The following is a 13,330-nucleotide window of genomic DNA, read 5'->3' on the forward strand; positions in this document are numbered from 1 at the left end:
CTGAGTGATTTCAGTTGCATGACAATAAAGGGTGGTGAAATATCTCTGAGTGCAATCTATCAGTTTATACTTAACCTAACCTCATCTCACTTAACATAACCCATTACCAGTGTGTATTCGGGGAGGTTTTAGTTCCGTCACAGCCACAGAATGAAGTATCTAACCCATGGAGTGAAGTATCTCTCAGTGCAATCTATCAGTTTTATACCTAACCTAACTAAGCTCATTTGACATAACATAACCCATTCCCAGTGTGTATTCGGGAGTATTTCAGTTCCGTCACAGCTCCGGGAGTGAAGTATTTAACCCAGGGAGTGAAGTATCTCTCAGTGTAAGCACGCGCAGCATTTGTAGTTCAGCGGACAGAGGAGAGAGGCCACGCGGGAGAAAGGAACGCAGGTACTCTCAATGACGTATTACCGACATAAATCACGGCCGACATGGAAAGTGGTGAGTAAGTAAATATATTAGTAGATAATTTTTACCCCTTAAGAAAAACGATGTGTTAGTGCATATGCATATACTTTTCTTTTCTTTCTGTTTTCTTTCTCTCTCTCTCTCTTGCTCCTTTGCCAGTTGCTCATTTGTATGCATTTATTTCTTCTTTAGTGTCCAGTCTTTATTTGCTTTATCAACGTCAGTCACCTGCCGCGTTCGATTATGTCTGACACACACACACACACACAAGAGAGAGAGAGAGAGAGAGAGAGAGAGAGAGAGAGAGAGAGAGAGAGAGAGAGAGAGAGAGAGAGAGAGAGAGAGAGAGAGAGAGAGAGAGAGAATCCACAGTATATCACTAATTCTCATATGCTTCAATAAGGACCAGTTAAGTAGCGAATTGCTTTATCAGTAATTAGAGAGTCAGTCGTTACATAGTTACTGATGTTACAATGATATAAATTACGACTTATCTTCTACTTTATTGAGTCAACATTTTACTTTATATCGAGACCTATACAAACAACATGAAAACCACTATTATATGAGCTAAACACACACACACACACACACACACACACACACACACACGCAAGACAAGCGGATAGGGGATGAGAGTGGCTGTGTCGTGGCGGTCAGCGGTCGTGTGCAGCTGTGGGTGAAGGCGTCTTGTATTGTGTACCAGGCAGGGGGCAGGGCTGTCCTCTGAATATGCATGTGTGTGTGTGTGTGTGTGTGTGTGTGTGTGTGTGTGTGTGTGTGTGTGTGTGTGTGTATTTTAAACTGGGCATACAAACTCACACACACGCACACACCACATACACGTATACACACAAACAGCAATCTTCCTTACCTTCAAGCTTCTAAAGTGTTAATAACTTCACCTGCATTATAATCCTAGTATATGTTTTTCTTTGTACCTTTCCCTTTACACCCGCGGCATCAGTGACGTCCCACAGACCCTGGTAATAGAGAATGTACCCTCTACAACCCATCCGGGGGGGGCGCCGCGGGGAGGAGGGAGCGATGGGGACACGGGCGGGGAGGCAGCGGGAGGTCATCGTTGCACCGGAGGCCGAGGTAAGTGCGGCCCAGGTGAGCCTCGTGCCAGCCGCCGCCGCACACCTGCCTCATTAGACCAGCTTACTTACGAGGCCATCAATTAATGGGCGTGCGAGGCCGGGCGGCGGTGATCCACACGCGTTACACAAAGGACAGTGTTTACATCCAGACCGAAGGCGTGTCGTGCAGGGACGAAGCGGCGCCGGTCACGTGTTCCTGCGACATGACTTACGGCCGACTCGGTACCCACATTATTAACTTGTTACATGAATGCGCCGCACTGTGCAAGCTAACTGTACTAACGCGGTGCACTTTACTCATGGTTATTAGATAGTAGTGAATACTCATATACTAAACATACATCATATCAGGCTCATTCCTCAGTCTGCCATTAGTGGGTGCTGGGTAGCGGGGCGGCGGGGGGTCGGTGGGTGAGCAGCGGGAGCGCAACGGGGGGCGGCCTGGGGGGCTCAAGGGTCTACTAATGCATCGTCCTGGAGCTGTCAAGGCTTAACCCAGCTCTGCGCCGCTAAGACAGATACCTGATGGGGACGAACTGTGCGATTCCTTGACTACTAAATGCTACTGGAAACGAGAAAGTATGGTTTGAGGATATGATGAAAATTGTGACTGAAAATGATGAAGCACAGGGGATGTTTTTGTTTTAACATTAATATCAAAAGTATTCCACAGTCCCTGTAAGACCTTTCCCTTCTTCACAGTTTAAATATTCAGTCATTCCTTGCAGCATTTCTGTCCGCCGGTTTATTCTCCCTTTTTTTTTTCTTTACGTATCAGACAACATCGTGTATATACATCGTCTCTATTTGATTATCATTAGTGATATCACCAGGTTGATCAACGGCGGGAGATTGAAGGGCAGCGCTCATGCATGGTAATTTGCAGCGAGACTCTGTGGGGTAAGTGATGGTGGCACTGGCTGTGTTTGTTAAGAGGAAAGGCATTGCATTAAAAGAAGCGGTTATCTCGTGCAGACAAGCATAATCGCATCAAGACTGGGTATTTGTATTGCAGAGAGGTATGTAAGAAGAGCCGGAGAAAGGGGTGAAGTAGGAGGATATCGTGGCGAGCATAGGGCTGTAGGTACGGGACAGACGGAATGGACGGGAAGGGCAAGGGTGAATGTTATCTATTGGGGAAGAGTTGTACATTCATAAGGTAGCGGGTGGTCCCATAATCTGTAACTCACTGGTTTTTATTTCGCCCCATTACAAGCGTGGAAAGGAAGGCCCGTCGTGTGGTGCCTCTGTGTGCTCTTCTCGTCTTCATCCCGGCTCTTTTCCTTAGAATTCTACCTTCGTTACGCTCGGCTGATCCGGCGGGACTCCTTAACTAGCGGAGAAAATTATGAGACAAAAACTACATATCTGGGTGTGTGTGCGTGCGCGCCGCCTTCAACTACGAACACTATGCTTTACTTGGAGGTGAGTAAAGTTCACAGTTCGAGAGAGAAGTGTAAACATTAAGGTAATACCAGGTTAGAGGCGGTAAGTTAGTACCAAGGCGGGATAAAACACCTCTTATGTACCTCTGATGTGCCAAGGATGGAGAGCGAGCGAGGAGAGAGAAATTTCATACAACCTGCATTAATGTCAATAAAAGAGATAAAAGACTCGTTTCACGCTCCAAGACTCGTGGTTTTGGCAGTACCTTGTCAAGTGGGCGGCTAGTGATTGAGCCTTGATTGTTTTGCTGGCAGCTAGGAAATTACGGGGTGAGATCCGAGAGTGAGTGCAGGGGACGCTACAAAGGAGAGGAAAATTCGAAAAACGGAGTGAAAATCTGGCAGGGGGTCATGTCAGATGGCGGCGTGCACAAGGCGGGGAGAGGCATGCTGAGGACACGATGATAGGTATTACCGAGGCAGATAAATGTTGAGTGAAAGAGGAAAACTGTGAAGGTGAAATAACGAGAGTGAAAAGAAAAAAAAAATGAGAAAAATGAGAGACGAACAAGAAAAAAAAAAACTTGAGTAGATGAAAAGAAATACGTTAAATTTATAGAAAGAACTTGAAAATCACCCTTACGATAGAAAGCACGAGATATAACAATGTGAAAAAAACTAGGTAGAAAAAAAAAAAAACATAAATAAAAACCCAGTAGCAGTAAGTGGATGGACGAAGCAAACGTGTTCGAGGCGTGGCAGTGAAGCTCCGAGGCAGGTAACGAACAGCTTGTATGAACCACGAGTAAAGAGGGAGAGAGAGAAAGTAAAAAACGTCTCGCTCCAAGCACACTGCCTGGAGGAGAGTGAGGGACGAGACGCCTTTTATCAGCCTCATCATAATTTTCTGCTTCTTTTCACACCTAAACATTTCCAGCGATTATTCCGGAGCACAAGCCGCTCCTCCTCATTCTCTCCCTCGCCATTACCGTAGACGAACGAGCCTCGCCAGCGGTGAGGAGCTAATTATTCTGGGCTAGGACGGAAGGTTGTAATTTCAAACTCGTGTAATTATTGCAAATGGATGCTGCTGCTGGTGATGGTGGTGGTGGTGGTGGTGGTGGTGGTGTCGCTGCTTTTTTTCTCTTTTTTTTTTTCTTATTCGTTGTAGTTATAATTGAAGATGTAGGGTTTGTGGTAGTGGTGCTAGTAGTGGTTGTAGTGCTAGTCGTCATTGTAGCATTAGTAGTAACAGTAGCATTAGTAGTAGTAGTAGTAGTAATAGTAGTGGTTGTTGTGGTTGTTGTTCTTGTTGTTGTTATTGTTACGTTTGTAGCTGTTGCTGTGTAGCTGTTGTTTTTGTTACTGGTGGCGGTAAAGGTAGAGTAGAGATGCTGTAATTGAAGTTAAGTAGTGTTCTTGTTTTGGTGGTGGTGGTGAGGTAGTGGTGGCGGTGGTGGTGTTGGAGCTACTGTTGCTGCTGCTGCTGTTGATGAAAGAAGGAGTGGAAACTACAGTAGCAGCAGTGGCAGCACGGTAGCAGTAATGGTTAGTGGTGGAGATAGTGATGGTGATGATGACAATATGGCAGTGGTTGAGGTAAAATACTGCTGATGCTACTGGTGGTGGTGGTGGTGGTGGTGGTGGAGGTTGCAGTGCTGGTGGCAAGGGCAGAGTAGGTGCCCTGTGTTGATTCTCTGCCTTCACTGCTGCGGTGGGGAGCAGCTGTCAGTGCGGCTTCGTTTTCCTCATAGTTCCGGAATTTTATCTCCACCACTTTTAACGAGTTCCAGTGGAAATTACTGGAGTTTTAGAGGGCGTTTCCATGATTTTAGTGAGAGTTTAACAAGGACTTTACACCACCAACGAAAAAAAAATAATCATGAAAACACAACCAGTCATTCCAGCGACTTTTAGAAAAAAAAAAAAAGTCGTTATGAGAATTCCAAACCAATTAAGAATACCTTCACTATATTTAAGAAGCTCTAGTGGAAATTACTGGGGTTTAGAGGGTGTTTTCGTGATTCTAGTGACAGTTTAACAAGGACTCTACACCACCAACGTAAAGCATCATCATGGAAACTCAGCCAGTTATCCCAGTGGCTTTTAGAAAACGGCTATTATGAGAATCCCAGAACATTTAAGAATACCAGTTACAATGAAATCCAAGTGGTTCTTTGCACGTCATGGTCGCAAATCATTATAATGAAGCAAAATTACTGGAAAAAAATAACCCTTAAGTTGCGATTATTTTTCCCTTTTTCCAACGCAGAAAGAAAGAAGGGAAAAATGGAGGTATTTTGTGTTTTCCTTTTTTTTTCTTTATTTTTTTTCCAACACGCAAGCGAATTCTTATGTTTACCAAAAAATCATTTCCTCTTTCTTTCCTGCCAGGCCAGTACGGAACTGCTAACAATTGACTCAGTTTAATGAGGAAAAATGTGCATGAAATTAAAAATCGCACACCACACCAGTCACGCGGAAAGATCCTCGTGAACACATGCTGGAAGTAATCGTCCGAGCCGCAAAAAAGACGAAAAAAGAAAGGTTACACTACCACGGAGGAGGAAGAGGAGGAGGAGGAAAATGGGGAAGAGGTGGGCAGAAGTAAGAAGAAAATGAAAAAGGAGAAAAGTTAGAAAAAGAAAAGGCGGTGGAAACAGAAGGGAAGAGGGAGGAGGAGAATGAGGAGGAGATGGGAAGGAGAAGAAGTAGGAGGAGGAAGACAAAGAGTATGGCGGCGACAACGACAACGACGATGAAATGGAGGCAGAAGGAGCGGGAGAGGAGAGCAATGGCAGTAGAAGAAACTAACAAACAAGAACTTGGAGATTGACAATGAAGACTGAAGGAGGAGGAGGAGGAGGAGAAGAAATTATGAAAAAAAAAGAAAAAAGGATGAAATAGATGAAATAGAGCAGGCAATGAAACAAAATAAAAAAGACAGAGAAAAGAGAGAAAGGAAAAAAAAAGACAACAAAAGGAAAAGGTGAACGATACAGAACACCAGGGAGGCCGGAGGAAAGGGCAGGGAGAATAAAGAATACTACATGAAGGAATACGTTAGCAAACACAGAATTAGCAGAGAGCCGATACGAGATAGCAGACAGCGTGGAACTTAACCTAACCGCTCACTTCATGGGAACACGACAACTTGCATGAGGATTACCAATTGGAAAGGCCGATTTATTGATTCTGATACGAGCAAATTCGTGCCAAAATGATCACGCCACGCTGCCCAACAAAGGCACGTCAAGGGAACACCTCACAGATAAGGTAATTCAAAACGAGCAAAGCAAATACGTGATTCCCCACTGTTTGTTTTCAATCTCCTCACAACTACCTGGAGCTCTCGTTCCCTTAACCTGGATTTGTCATGCAACGCCTCCACCAAACAAAGGAAAACTCTCTCTCTCTACACCACCTTTTGCAGTGTTGTTTCTGTTGTCCAGTTATAGCCATTATTGTCATCGTCCTTGGAACTGCTAAGCTTACCACCACCTGCCCTCTCCCTCTATCAGTCTCTTCATCTTCCAATTAATCCCAATCATCGCCATCGTCAACACCAGGTCTATCAGCCTCCATCTCGACCGCCACTTCCACTGGTTAACGAGCGAGGGTGTGGTGACAGCGGGTTATCTCTCCTGTCTAAAACAAAACTCCCTTAGACCTTCGATTGATAGGTCTCTTCGATTATTCCAGTGGAGGCACATGAACCCGGTCCTCTACTTGAATGAAGACAGGTGTAGGAGCAACCTGATAAGCTTCCGAGTGTTAGAGGTTCCTTTTATAACCCACTGGAGGCTCGGGGAGGCTCAAGGGGAGGCCCGACCCTTGCTAAGAGGTCTGAAAATTAAACAAGACGATTTATAACGCAAGTTGGTGTAAAGGATCCACCATGACACCTTACAAATCAATCGGCGAGTGGAATGTTAAGCAGCTCCTCGCGACATAAAGCAGAGGGTAGGTGCAGGGAGGCGCGTCTGACCTCATGTGGGGCTGGATACTCGCGCCGGGGGTCCATGCAGGTACCAGCTCTCAACACGGCTCGAGAAGACGTTAACAATGAATGGTTCTGTCCTGGGAGTGAGACAGTAAGCAATGAAAACAAAGCCACGGAAGACAAACTGTTTCCTGATGCACTGAAAGGCCCCGCAACTCACCTGGAAATAGAGGTGTGCGTGATCGACCAGGTATAGCGTAGGCATGTATATCAGGAGAACTGGTGTGGGACGGGAAGGGCAACCGCCGGCGCTGTTGTTTTGCCTAACATGGAAGATCCGGCGGGAAGGTCGTCATGGTGAGGAAGAGGAGCCGAGTCCCTCACGCCGCCACACTCCCCGCGTCGTAACTCTCGGGACGCCGCGTTTAAGATGAGCAACAACGTGTACTCGAAGATGGTTAAGGCTACGTCGGTATTTGTATATGACAACGAAAAGAGCCTCGGTGTTGTGAGGAGACTATACCGAGGGGGAGGGGGCGAGAGAACACAGGTTAAGATGAAAGGCTGAGGCGGGAGAGATGGGACAGGATGGGGCGAAACAGGTCTCAGACGAGGTGAGGGACAAGGTCATGTGCGGAGGGAGGTGTGAAGGTGTTGCGGGGGAAAAAGGTGTAATAGAAGGCGGCGACGCTATGAGAAGGGAGGAAAACGTAACTTGAAATGTAAAACAAGGAAAAGGTGTGGCTTGACAATTCCCAGAAGTGTCGTGACCAAAAGATTTTACGGAAAACAGACGTAATAATAACAAAAAAAAAAAGAACATATATTTTAAGTACAAGCAAAATACCGACAAGATTTCAGTCACATTTGATTTAATTTTCGTTTCGACCATCAACGACGCTAATAAAACCCTGGCATTTGGAAGGCGCAAGGAGAAGAAGCAGCATCATGTCCACAACTAAGCAAAAAAACAACAACAATCAATATCTGGCAACACTGCACAACACGAAAGACAGAGAGAAAAAAAAGAAAAAGAAAAAAACATCACACACATTTCATTGTTGCCTGCTCCTTCATTCACACTTCGCGCCAGTCACCCTCTCGCCTTTCTAAACAGCCTCCCACGAGATGTATATCTTTGGACCAAAAAAAGTGCCTGCAGCTGCATCACCCACAGGTATGCAAATGCAGCAGGTGAGGTGAGGTATGTGCAGCGTGGAAACTGAACATGTTGAGCGTGGCGACCTCTGACCCGCCAGCCTCCACTGTTTTACCGCCGCTGCCGCCACACACCAACTGCCGGAGTGATTTGTCTCTGGAAGTGTTGAGAGAGAGAGAGAGAGAGAGAGAGAGAGAGAGAGAGAGAGAGAGAGAGAGAGAGAGAGAGAGAGACCTGTACAGTTGTCGTTGGTATGTATGTGAATTTTATTATTGGAAACTTTCGGGGCACTCTCTCTCTCTCTCTCTCTCTCTCTCTCTCTCTCTCTCTCTCTCTCTCTCTCTCTCTCTCTCTCTCTCTCTCTCAATACTTCCACACACACACACACACACACACACACACACACACATAGACACACATACATACACGCTAATATTTGTTTGTCTGTTTGTATCTTTGTTTGTGTGGTATAATTCATACACTAAATATTTGTCCGCTCCAAAAACTATATTATGATGATTATATTTTGGTTGTCGTCAGGTAGAATATATGTATTTTTTTAACAGGTGATAATGAAGTTGACATAATAATAATAATAATAATAATAATAATAATAATAATAATAATAATAATAATAATAATAATAAACTGTAATATAACAACAACAATTACAACAACTATTACTACTACTACTACTACTACTACTACTACTACTACTACTACTACTGCTACTACTATTGCTACTACTACTACTACTACTACTACATATTACTATTACTTTTATACAACAACCGCAGTAGAATCAATAGCAGCAACAGCAGCAGTAATAGCAGAACTAATAAAAGTAGTAGTAGCAGTAGCAGTATTTGTAATAGTAGTTGATGTTGTTGTTGTTGTTGTTGTTGTTGTTGTTGTTGTTGTTGTTGCTGTTACTGTTGTTGTTGTGCCCACCGAAATCAAGTCCTTTAAGGGGAACGCACTCTTTCCTATAAGGCCATCAGAGCGTCAGCTAGCCATAAAACTTCCTTTTTAAGTCAGATGGTCACGCTTCGTCGAGAGAAGTGTGCAAATAAACGGGCTTCCCTTCAGGTCTTTGTAAGGGACTTTTTTTTTTTTTTCGTGCTGGTAATCTATGCGTACTACATTACTTACACAACACAGAACAATTAGCAATCGAGTTAAAAATAAAATTGGTAGAATCTGCTAAACCAACTGTAGACATTTTCCCTATAGAAAATGGAGAAAAATACAGAAGACTGACTCTACAAGACGGAAGTCACAACCACGAACCTTCCCAAGCTTTTCTCCATCCATTTGTTCTTCAAAAACTCCTTCGTTCGCATTTTTGTTTAGAGACCGTGAATAAATAGAACTGTTCCACGCACATTTACAGTTTACAAAGTGCCTCATTTACATTCATGAGGCGTGTTGGGGCAGTGTAAAGCATTGATATTGCTTTTTAAGAACTACAGGCAACGAATGAGATGAATTCTAATGAGGAGCAACAGCCTGCGGACACTGGTCGGTGGTGCGGCGGCCCGTCACCCAGTGATGCTGACCACTGCCGGCCGGCGGTGGCTTGCACACGTTTGTTCTGCCGTGTGATATCCTCCCACTACTGAAACCTTTCCTATGTCCCCTACACTCAAGAGAAAACTATAAAAGCAATCGACTTTCCCTGGATTTGACAAAGACATAATACACATCAGCACGACGGTCACGAGGTGGAGGGATAAGGTTTAGTGATCAGGCTTTGTCATGCACATCCCCAGAAGCGTCGTGGCAATGTTATAGCTCCACAAAAACACTCACCCGGAGGCGGTGCGCGCTCTTATGGTCGGTCATAAGGGCACAGTTTAAGTGGCAAAAATAAACAAGGCGAGAGAGAACGGGAAATGAAGATAAATACAGACAGCATACACACGTCACTTCTCGCACCATAATTCATACCCGCGTGTGAGTCGCCGCCGCTCCTCCAAGCGTCACCCGGAGCACGACTCACTATGCGACACACTGCCTTCAATAATTACTCCCTGACAATTAGATCTGGGCCGCCTACAGTCATCGATCATCTTACTTGCCCCGGAACCAGCCTCCCTCCCTAGAACCATTACCCCCTCCGTCCTCCTTCTCGCCCTACCACATACCCCCGTCCCTATGCCGCTACTGACTCCATCTGAGGGCTGAGATACTAGTTACTTAAGCTTCAGAGCAGAGCGTCACCCTTCAGGCTCATCATTTATTACGAAGTCTAGGCAATGTCTCCAAGGCGCCCAGGCAGTGTTTGTACTAAACATGGTTTTACGTTGTAGGGAAATGACGCAGTTGAGGTAAAATAAGGTCTTGTCTGCTCACAGTTATACTTGTACTTAGTTAATACAAGTTCATCTATTTTCTCCTTCTTTCATGTGTGTGTGTGAACAACAAAATACACTTCTACATGCAAAATTTAGAAAATTACGAACAAAGCAACAGCTATCTTATATGCAAGACTGACAATGCTGAATGCATGATTGAAGATTTGTCTATAAAAAATGTATATGATTTTCGTATTTTTATCGATTAAACCACAAAAAGCTGCAAGCTCTCACTAGGAGACTGTCCAGCTTGTGATCCTCAAGACCGTGGTGAATTAACACACACACACACACACACACACACACACAGCCTGGGGGCATCTCAAGGAGCGGCAGGGAGGAACATGACACATTGTTGGTCATGCTGAAAAGATGCTGAACTGAGAGCCATCATTATTCTGAAAGAAATTCCTGACACTCTTTTTTTCGGGTTCAGTTGACACGTAAGGATAATTTTTCTTTCTCAACTACCACAAGGTACATGATCACAAAGCTTCCTGGGAACTTGTTGTACGAGGCGGTCAATTAGTTCTCAAGTCTCTACGAGGCTAAAAAAGAGACCCCACAGGTTCTGCAGTGACTAGACTCTACCAAGTATCGGAGCCTGAGTTCAGTTTATAATACGGCAAAACTCTTGTAGGGCTTCCCTCACTCCCCGAGGGTGTGTGGACGAGCAGGTGATGGCACAAGACCGAACCAGTGACCTGTGAATTTCTAGCGCGATCTGAATTCTTATTGTTGACTCATTGAGCTGCTTTATGTTGATGCCGCCTCTGAGGTTTTTATTTATTAGTTGATTTATTTTTATATCATATTTCTGGTTACCCGCATAATTAAAAAAAAAAAAAAAGCAATTACCTAATCACTATCACATGATACGTAGGTACTCTTATGTTTCTCAAATGTTTCTCTTTCCATACACGATATATTTTCTATCATTACATTATAAATTAAGTATGCAATGAAGAAAAATTCGTATGTATTCAATGGTTAACTTTAGTTTCATTGCCTTTTAAAATGATACAGAATCATCCTCTATTCACAGCATCGTATATGTCTTTCTATTTGTCTATTTATCTATCTACCGAGTATATATGTATGTACTAAGCATGAATGTATGTATGTATGTATGTATGTATGAATGTTTGTATACATGTTTTCTTTTTTAATAACCAAAACTGTGTGTGTGTGTGTGTGTGTGTGTGTGTGTGTGTGTGTGTGTTTCTGTATTTTCCCGCCTATCCATTCTCGCCGGCGCCTGGTGGCGGGTCCGGCACGCCACATCTGTATGGTAATACATACATAGGTAAGGAGCACCCTCGCGCTCTCCAGTCACCTTCGCTTATCGAGTCCACACACGAGTGACGGTGAACCCTTAGTTTCAATGCACCACCGCAAGTCTTGGCCTTCAGCGCCTCTATCGACCCTGGAATAATACCATACATGCCTAATTCACAAGGGATGCCGCGCGATAAAGTTACGTATGTGTTAACCCCCTTTCATTGCGTTATTTTTCAAGTTTATTACAGGAGATCGCGTCATGGTCTATTATCTGTGTACTGATTTGAGGGACGTGACCTGCATCGGGACGTGTTAACCTCTGCCCTCCGCTGCTCTCTGCTTGGCCTCGATTATCTTCCTATTATTATTTTCGCTCTGCAGACGAGGAAATGCAGATCGTTCAATTGGAGTGAATTTAAAATCATAGCGTGAAAGAAAGGAACGTGGAGAAAAAAATGCGGGGACCAAGATGAGGTGAGGCGAGGACCAAACCGCGAGAAGTGAGAGGAAGGTAATGATACGAGGATGTAGAGCACAATGGGGTGCGAGATGGAGAGTTTGGAGGCTAAGGAGAGGAAAATGGCAGGAATGGGGTAAAGGTATGATGTAAACAAGGCGAGACAAGACAGAGGGGCGAGGTGCGCGAAGGCTAAAACTGGGTCGAATGGGGAATAATGACACCGTGGAGAAGAGATACGGTCCAGATGAGGCGGGCGAGAGGGACGCGAGGGACTGACTCACCTCTGACCCCCGAGAGCGATGCACACACACACACAGGGACCTCGGTGCATGGAGCCGCGAAAGCCTGGCGCACTTGCCTGGGGCCACGAACCATTAAGAAGCGTTTAACTTTTACCTTAACGCAACTCTAAACCCGGCCTTAATTTATGGAACACGAACGAACAAGCCCTAAACCCCCGCGTGAATACGGCCAAGTGAGGTTAACGTGGGTTGCCGGAGGTGGTATTGAGGCAGGGAGTGGAGAGTGGAGCAGAGGAGAGCTGCCGCGCCCTGCCTGAGTCGCCCTTCCCTTCCCCACTTCCCCGACACACACACACAAACACACACACACACGTCATGATCACAACGAGTCTTGGTCTGCCACTCTAACTCACGCTCGGAGATGTGACCAGGAGGGAAGGGGCATCACGTTCAGGGGGTCAGGTTATATCATGAGAGACAAAAGAAGCCATAAATCCGAACCGGTAGTGGTCTGAGCTCTCATTGGCTTTGTCAGGATGCATTTCGTCTTGAAAAACGATGCTGCCTCCTTGCCTTCCACCCACACTGCTTCTCTTCTCTACTAAAGTGCATTTTTTTTTTCATCAGGCACTGGTTAGTTTAGTGATATGCTAATGCCTTAAACCTAGTAAATGATCCGTATATTCTTTGACTGGTTTAGTTGTATCTGTTACTTTCCTCCAGCAGTGTTTTCACTCACATTGACTATACATGCAGTTTTCTTTTCCACTTTTTTTTATAGCAAACGGTTCCTTTCAGCCTTTCCACACGTACTAAACTCGTGTTCCATATTCTATAATTTACACCTTTCTTCCTCCGTTCCTTCCTTCCTTTCTTGCCTCCCTCCCTCCCTCTCTCGACCACTGCATCCCTCCGCCAGTTACGTGGTAGACGCACACTACTTTGCATCAATTAGGAAGGTTTAAATCCATATTTCCAGGCCA

The 13,330-nt window shown here is 44.9% G+C and overlaps 1 long non-coding RNA gene across 1 annotated transcript in view; it reads right to left on the reverse strand.

Annotated features, from left to right (window-relative positions):
- The window catches only part of LOC135100310 (uncharacterized), an 89,126-nt gene that overhangs the window by 25,240 nt on the left and 50,556 nt on the right, over positions 1-13,330 (reverse strand). The window lies entirely within an intron of this gene.

Source organism: Scylla paramamosain, chromosome 5 (assembly GCF_035594125.1).
Source record: "Scylla paramamosain isolate STU-SP2022 chromosome 5, ASM3559412v1, whole genome shotgun sequence".
Lineage (NCBI taxonomy): Eukaryota > Metazoa > Arthropoda > Malacostraca > Decapoda > Portunidae > Scylla > Scylla paramamosain.